General features: G+C 33.4%; 1 pseudogene; it reads left to right on the top strand.

The window, feature by feature from the left end:
* The window catches only part of LOC104727508, a 4336-nt pseudogene continuing 2014 nt past the window's right edge, over positions 6946-9267 (top strand).

Genomic DNA, 9267 nt, shown 5'->3' with positions numbered 1-9267 from the left:
CCACCTGAAGCGTGGGCATATGTGGGAACAACATCCACGGGGTGGCCCAAGAAACAACCAGCTCTGATACCATATTGGAATTCTTACTTCTAACCTCTCTTAGGTTAGATCTCTCTTCTCTATATCTCACTAGATTTGGTTTGTTTAGTCTAGAGACAAGAGAACCTTTTTTCTTTTAGCTTCTACATTGTTAATCTTGGATATGTGTTCTCTTACAACCATACATCTCTTTTATACTAATGCAACAATCTTAACCTAATTACTATACTAACCAACCAAACCCACATATGTTATTGGACTTGTTTCACTTGAGGCCCAACAACCTTCTCATTCTTTCTTCTTCCTTCTTCTTCCTTTCACGAATGTTCTTCTCCATCGTTAACTTCTCTTTTTTTTTCCTTGTAGCTTCACAACTTCTCTTATCTGTTTTGCATCTTCACTCTCTGTTTCTCCTTTGTAGGATTAAGCTATGAATCAACTTCCAACACTCCCTCTTGATTCATTTGCTTAATCCCCAAAAATAGAGTTAGGAGTTGAATCCCATGCTTGTTCTTCTCTGTGATTCGCCCATCTCTTGGATGAATTCTTCTCATGACATTAGCAAAGCTCACTGTTAAGTTTACTTGCTCCCTCATCGCTTCAATTCTTCTTAATCGAACTCGGCCCCTTCCCTTTTATGTGACCCGCTATTTGCAGTGTCATCTTTCACTTCCTTCTCGAGAATTATGTCAATTGGTACGTCTTCTTCGTTTCTTTCTCTTTGACAATCTGGGCTTGTAGCTGGCTCAATCAAGAAGCTCTTTGAGAGATTAAGTTTGTAGATTGGTTTCGACTACAAAGACTTAACCATATCTTGTTGTATCACTTGCTTTAGCTTCTTGTCTGGCATTACCATCTCCAATAGTTCCCAGATTTCATCGGTTCCCTTTCACGAAGTTGAGTAACTCATTAGTAAGTTACCTCTTTGATCTCCCTCTTAAGCTGAATCTCCATGGATCTAGTTTCTTCGATTGCGAATTTAGTTGCCACTTCTTGACAGATTTCACAATCTCTTCTCTGTTGCTTTTTCATTGTCTTTCTCTACAGAAACTTGCACATAGTCTCTGTCTCCATGCTCCCTCTTGGTGAATTTCTGTTTATCACACAACAACAATTTGCTTACCTCTTCAAGGCATTCATCTTGTTGCTTCTGCTACTCTTTCACCGTTTATTCTCTCTCGGCTGTTGTTGCCAATCTCTGAAATTGGTTTTCTTTGTTCTTTAGGCTTGGGTTTTCTTCACGCTCCCACAAGCCTTCTCCAAGCCTCCTTCGTGAGTTCATATCTCACGTATCCGCCAGTTGCTTCAACCATTTTTAGCTCCCTCTAAAGTGAGCATCCTCTTGTTCTGTTTGCGAATTTCTTTGTCACCTTTTGACATGTTTTCTTCGCTTTCTCCTCTGTTTTCTTTTTGATCAATTCCTTGACCAAATTTCCTTTCCTTGCAGGTAACACTTCAGCCTTGTGCTTAATCTCTGTCCCTGCAGTTCTCCAAGCTTTCCCGCGAGCTCTTCTCACGTTCTTGAAGTATCGTGCGTGACTCTTCTTCACGTCTTCTTCGGCGCTTTGTGCAACTGGCTCAAGCTCCCTCTGTGGTGAGCTTCTCTTATCCTTCCTTCACTGTTTGGATTCAGCTTGATATCTGCTTCTCCAACAACTTGTGCTCTTTCTCTCAACTTCAGGTATGCATTCTCCCGTTATTTACTTTGAGTGTTCTTGATCACCAAGTTGTGCATTTCCATTCTCTAAACCATCACTTTGGTTGACTTTAGTCTGTTTGGTTCTTTTCACCATCACCTAAAGCTTCTCTCTAACCTCGGTCTATTTGGTTTTTTCCAGAATCTCCAACACAACTTGAGTAATCAAAATCTTTTCCAAACTTAAGCATACCTCTCTCATTTCAACTTCAGCTACAGATTCTCCCTCTTGGTTTGATGCTTCACATAGTTTGTTCTCAGCCTCAACCTTATTTCCCAATCCATCTCTTTTGAATTTGAGTATTGTTGATCTTCGAACACTGGTTTTATGCAAACTAACCTCATGAGAATTTCTTTTCATAGCTGCAGCTTCCTTTTATTGGTGACTGAGCTTCTTCTCTGCTTCAGCCCCACTCTTCTTTAACACATCCTCCAAGAGGATTACACCTCTTCTATTCCAGCTTTACATTCTTCTTTCATGTGCAGGCTCCCTCTCTTCACCTAGGCTTTTCTCTAACCTTAGCTTTGGATGCTTGAATCATCAATCTCAGCTTTTTCCGAATTTGTTTGTTTGATTCTTTACACCTCCACTTTGGTTTTTCTCTAACCTTGGCTTCTTCTCTTCTTGTTTCAGTTGGAGAACAACATGGATCCTCAACTTCACCAAGCATCTTCAAGCTTCACCTTCACCATGTCAGAACAAGAACAGAATTCGCCCCACAACTCTGTCTTCACATCCGCACTATCTCCATAGCTTCTTCCAGAGACCTCCTCGCCTTCTTGAATGCTTTTAAAGGTACGGTGTAAAAGTGTTTGTGGTAGCTGATGGTGCTCTTGTCACCACATCCTTTTCCTTCTCTTCTTCTCTAACTTAGTCTCAGATAGCTCTTCTTTCTTCTCTTATTATTATTATTTTTTTTCAGTATAACACTTTTTCTTGTGCAGGCTTCTTCTTTTCTCACTCAACAAGCTTTGCTTTGAACAACATGTTGGTCTTTCTCTCTTTGTCGTTTCTTCTTACGGCAGCTTTCTTCTTCTCCCTCACAACCTCTCACTTGGCTGCAGGTCCTCCATTGAGCAGCTTATCTAGCCGCATCACACTTCCTCCTTTCATTCGGATCCGTTGGTCTTCAGGTCCGAACACATCCCCTCACTTTCCCTTATTCTTCAGTCTCTTCCTAGACTGCCTTTTCTCCCTCTCGGCCTCAACCCCTTCTTCTTCTTGCAGGCTCCAGGGATCTTCAGCTCTGCTACCATGTTGGAATTCTTACTTCTAACCTCTCTTAGGTTAGATCTCTCTTCTCTATATCTCACTAGATTTGGTTTGTTTAGTCTAGAGACAAGAGAACCTTTTTCTTTTAGCTTCTACATTGTTAATTTTGGATAAGTGTTCTCTTACAACCATACATCTCTTTTATACTAATGCAACAATCTTAACATAATTACTATACTAACCAACCAAACCCACATATGTTATTGGGCTTGTTTCACTTGAGGCCCAACAGCCTTCTCATTCTTTCTTCTTCCTTCTTCTTCTTCCTTTCACGACTGTTCTTCTCCATCGTTAACTTCTCTTTTCTTCCTTGTAGCTTCACAGCTTCTCTTCTCTGTTTTGCATCTTCACTCTCTGTTTCTCCTTTGTAGGATTAAGCTATGAATCAACTTCCAACAGATTTCAAAACCGACAGTGACAGTGGTGGAGTTCAATCGAGCGGGAGCATATATACGGGGAAGAGAGTCTTACCGGTGCTAAACTTAACCCTAAAGTTAATGGAAGATTTATGATAGACTGATAGTGGACCAGCATGAATCTTCTTGGGCGTGAGTAACCACAGTCACAAGTAGAGGTTAGGCTCTGTGGCTCCGATTTGTGATCGAGCAGCGTATATCTCTGGAGAGAATAGTAGCTCTTGGAATTAAATGACGAGGGAGAACTATATAGGATTCTAAATTCTTCATCTCCTCAAAACGACATTTAGGGTTTCCGTTTCTTCGATAGGTTTTAACTTTAACTAGATTTTAACCTGCGGTACACCGATGGACAATTTTTAAAAAAATAATAACATTTTAATGTTTTTTTGTTTTTTTATATTTAGTTTGTTTTGTTTAATTAGATAATAATTTTGTTTGGATTGTCAATTATTAGAATAATAATAGGGGAAATAAATACATAAATATGTAATTTATAAGCTAATGTCGGATTAGGTCACAATTTTACCAATGATTTAATTGTTTTAGAAAATTTTAGTTAAATTACCCTGATTTAATATGTATTTTATTCTTATATTAGTGGTATTGACCAAATAATTAAAAGAAGATTTAACCCGTGTTTCAAAACCGAATTAATAATATTTTATATTTATACTAATGTTAATTCAAACTGTTATGTTAATAACATGTTCTGCTATATAACAACAAACCGTCATATTAGTGGTTTAACCCGTGTTTCAAAACCGTCATATTAGTGATTTTGGTTGTGTGTTGTGTTTTGTTTGTGAAGTTGATATTTATACATAGAAAATGTTCGATGAGCAAGGAGTTTACGATCCATAGCAATAAAAGAGAGATTTTAGTGTTTTTCTATTTGAGTTGATAACATTATCGCATAATAATATTCAGTTTCTTAACATGGTATATATTATATTAAATGTTTTTCTTGATGCTAAAGTTAAATATACCCGATTATTGAGTTTTTAAAGTTGGGTTCTCGTTTTTATGAACTTTATTAACGTTATAATAATTATTGCGATTGTAATCATTTGTTACTCAAACTCGGCTGTGTAATTTGAATTTAAGAGATCATACAGTCTCTAAATATCTATTAAAATAGGTTTGGAGATTTTTATGGGATTAAAAATTTAATGCGTAGAATTGTTTTTGGAAAAATCGAAATGTATAGATGTTATCAAGCTATTTATGGCAATAAATTTATCAAATTAGTTTGATTTAAATAGTTCCATTAAATGAGTTTCCAGAAATTGTTATTTTAAAAAAATAGTTAAGGTTTAATGTTGTAAATAAAACAAATTAAATAACCAAAAGTTCAAGGGCATAACACAAAATGTATTTCAAAAATAATAATATAGATATCTTCTCGGGGTTTGTGTTTCTTCAACAAATATTAGGTCAACTTTCTTTATTTTTACTAGGGCTATTTGTACCTAATGACACTTTTATAACATTAATTGTCATTGGAAAACTTTATAGGTGTAGAGACACTTTTTTGGATTTTTAAAGTGTATTTTATTAAGTTACATTCATTTTATGCATAATTTATTATGATAGGTTAACTCATCGTGTTCACAAAAAAAAACAAAAAAAAAAGGTTGACTCATCGGCTAAATAAAATGTATTGTTTAAATATTAGGAGTTATGAAAAAAAAGTGTTGTTTGATTCCCCTACATATTTTATCTATTTATAAAGAGATTTTTTGAGAAATAACTTTTTTGGTGTATCCCTTTTCAAAAATACTCATTTTATCTATATATTTTCAAAATATCTCTTTTTAAATATGAAAATAGAAAGTTTTATATGGTTCACAAGGTATTTTTAGATAATAATTACTACCTCTAAACTCGATCCAAATATTTATAAAATTTTAAAACATTTTAAAAGGTTTTTACAAGGTTTTTAAAAGATTTTTAAACAGTTTTTAAAATGTATTTATATTGTATTTATAAAATATATAAACAAATTACAAACATATAAAAGTAATTTGTGTATATATTTATAAGATTACACACAAATTTTAAAAATTTACAAATTTTTAGTGGTTTTTTTTGGTAAAATTTGAAAAGGGATATTTTTGAAAAATAGTATTACAAAAAGGGTATTTTTAAAATTCTCCTATTAATAAAATATATCAGTATTATAAGCATGCATGTACCTCTATTTAATAGTATATATCACTAAACTAAATTTTTATGACTTGAATTCAGATTTGTTGGATTTGATTATTTAACAATTATGTTCCTTCTCATCTTTGATGAAAGATCTTAAAACTCTTAAATTCATTTTCAAAAGTTTTTGATTCAAAATTTAGAATTATTAGCAATGCGTTAATAGGTTCATGTCCTTTTTAACACTTTGTAATATACTCCCTCCATCTGTTCCTGTTCCTCATAGATTGATGTTTTATGATTTTTTTTATTCTTAAAAGATTGATGTTGTATATTTAAAAAACTTAAATGATTTTTTTATTTTATATTTTTTACACATGGCATATTATGTAAGGTTTATTCTTTCTCTTTCTACAAAAAAATAATAATTATATAACTTAATTTATATATAAAACTTTAACTTTTTCTTAATATATGTGAAAATGTCAAAACATCAATCTTTAAATAAAAGAAGGAGTATTATTTTCAAAATTTATAACTATTTAATCCAATATTTCCTCTCTGGAATATGTGTTTATCTGGATTATTGTCAATAAAAATCAACAAATCTTTAATTAGAAAAAATAACTTTTGTAGTAGTCTTAGTCAAAAATAAATATATATCCTTATAATAGTCTTGGTCATAAAAATATACAAATATTGATTACATAAATAATTTGACCCCCAATAAAATAAAATATTGAGTACACTTGGGCATAACCTATTACTTGAAGTTTTTTTTTAAAATGATGTCAAATTTGGAAATAAAGATATCGTGTGCATATATATAGTTTCTTAACTTACCCTCATTTCACAAAAGTAAAAGGAAACAGATTTGAGGGAGTTTATTTTTTTTAGCTTTCATGGACAAATTATAAATATACACACCTAGCAGCTCCTACGCCTTTGTATCTGCGTCGTAACAGATTGTGATCTCTGTTTTCGTTACGTAGAAATTAATAAAATGGTTAGGTGAGTAACAAATTTTACGAGAGATTTTTTTCTTTTTTTTTTGTGTGGTTATAAGGTTAAATTGGAGAGATATAACTTTTTCGGTGGAGAGAACAAATTAAGCTGCAAAGGAATGCAAAGGAATCCAAGAAAGAGAAGATAAACGGAAATTTTCCTAAGTGAAAAGTACGTGCATGTTTACATATATATTGTAGTGATATATTAAATGTCAAAGGAGTTTGGACAGTAGTCATATGATCACAGTTTATACAAGAGGTTGACCTAGTAATAGTCATGTGTCTTAAATATCATTTTAAGTTGTAAGAAATATTGTCTCATTTACTGTTCTCTTAGTCGGAGGTTTTGGTGAATCGGAGGAGATGGAATACGGAGCTCCGGAAATGAAGGCTGGTCGGTTCATGACTAAACTTTTCGTACTCATCTTCTTTCTTCAAGGTGTTCATTCTCAATCATCATCACGGTACGTATGCGCTCTTAACTTCTGTGTCTTTTAACTGAATCGGCGGGTTCTACAAAATTTTGTATATAAGATTGTTGAAATTTACTTAGATCGTTGTAAGACGACTTGTCTTTTACAAAGAAAATTTTTTTAGGAAAAATAAGAGAGAATAATTGTGTTTAATTTGTTATCTCGTAATATATGTGGTCAATGAATTATTGGTTCTATGGATCTACACATATTCAAGTGAACATTCTGATTATTATTTTTCTTTCATAATTGCAATTCTTCTTAATACAGAAACAAATTGAACATTGCAAAACTGGGCCAAACACATGCTTCTCCCCCGGTCACGCTTAAGAAAGTTGGTCGTAACCAAGTACGGTCCAAATGTCTAATTTCATCTTCTGAATCTTTGGTTTAATTAGTTATGCTATTAGAAGTCAAGAACGTTATATTCTTTTTATATATAGAGTATTTCGGTCCAAGGAAAATGGTTGTATATGAGATTTATGATGCTTAGTTTTTTGTTGACTAAGGTGATCGTTGATAACGGTATCATCGAAGTTACATTCTCAAGTCCACAAGGCTTAATAACTGGAATCAAGTACAATGGCTTTAACAATGTGTTGAACGACCAAATCGAAAATCGCGGGTAGGATACATATATATTTTAATTTTATATATAGCACGTGAGAAAGGTTACAAGAGTTTTCGTCTTATATAACTTAACCACTATATATATATAGGTATTGGGACCTAGTATGGTATGAACGAGGACAAATACCGTTAATCGATTAGTAAGTTCCGAATCTCTCTTCCTATCTTTTTGATTATATACCTTTCTCAATCGAAAACTCACAAATATATCATATAAAATCTTATGATCTAACAGTTTAGTAGGGACAAAATTCGATATTGTAAATCAAACAAGTGAGCATGTCGAAATTTCATTTTCGAGAACATGGAGCATCTCTCAACGGGGCTCAGTAGCCCCATTAAACGTAGACAAACGGTATGTCAATTTGCAAGAGAAGAAAAAAAACAGTAGTTATTAACTTTTTTTTTTCTTTCCGGGAGAAGTGAAATTATATATAAGACGATTAACTATAATCGAGAATATTTCTCTTTAAAGATATATTATTCGAAGTGGTGTATCGGGAGTACACATGTACGCTGTGTTGGAGAGGTTGAAAGGTTGGCCTGAAGTGGACATGGACCAAACCAGAATCGTCTTCAAACTTAACACAACAAAGTAACCATTAATTGTGTTTTATCATATTTAAGCTAATATTGCTACGAATGAAGAATAATAATCTTTTTTTTTTTTTTACAATGTTGCAGATTCGATTTCATGGCTGTATCGGATGATCGGCAGAAAATTATGCCTTCCGGAGTAGATCGAGATATCCGCAATGGTCGTGCTAGACCATTGGCTTACAAAGAAGCTGTTCAATTAATAAATCCACAAAATCATATGCTTAAAGGGCAGGTAGACGATAAGTACATGTACTCAATGGAAGGCAAAGACAACAAAGTACACGGTTGGATATCGTCAGACCAACGTGTTGGGTTCTGGATGATTACTCCCAGCGATGAGTTCCGTGTCTGTGGCCCCGTCAAACAAGATCTTACTTCTCATATGGGTCCCACCATTCTCTCTGTGAGTACTGACTACTGAGTACACATATCCTCTTTTAATGTATTTTTATGTTTCATTTCTTATTCGATTTTACGATTTGTGTGTGTGTTTGAAAAGATGTTCACAAGTGTACACTACGCGGGAAAAGATATGAACACAACATATAAAAGCAAGGAGCCGTGGAAGAAGGTGTTTGGTCCTGTTTTTGTTTATCTCAACTCTGCCTCTTCTCGTAATCTTCTTTGGACCGATGCGAAACGACAGGTCTCGTTACCATATCAGTGACCCATTATTTCATTCGATTTTATGTTATATCATTATGATTATCGTTATAACGGTTTTAAAAAATATTTATCTATATAGATGGTTTCCGAGGTCCAAAGCTGGCCTTATGATTTCGTGAAGTCAGTAGATTACCCTCTCCGTCACCAAAGAGGAACAGTTCAGGGTCAATTCTTTGTCAAAGACAGGTAAAATAATTATATCTCTTTGATTGTTCTTACATGCAATGATATATCTTCAAAATAATGTTTTTTCAATCTAATATGAGAAATTATTATATAAAAAAAAAAAAAAAAAAAAAAAAAAAAAAAAAAAAAA

This window comes from Camelina sativa, chromosome 11, assembly GCF_000633955.1.
Source record: "Camelina sativa cultivar DH55 chromosome 11, Cs, whole genome shotgun sequence".
NCBI lineage: Eukaryota > Viridiplantae > Streptophyta > Magnoliopsida > Brassicales > Brassicaceae > Camelina > Camelina sativa.
The sequence above is the reverse complement of the archived record's forward strand: the minus strand, read 5'-3'. Positions and strand labels throughout refer to the sequence as shown.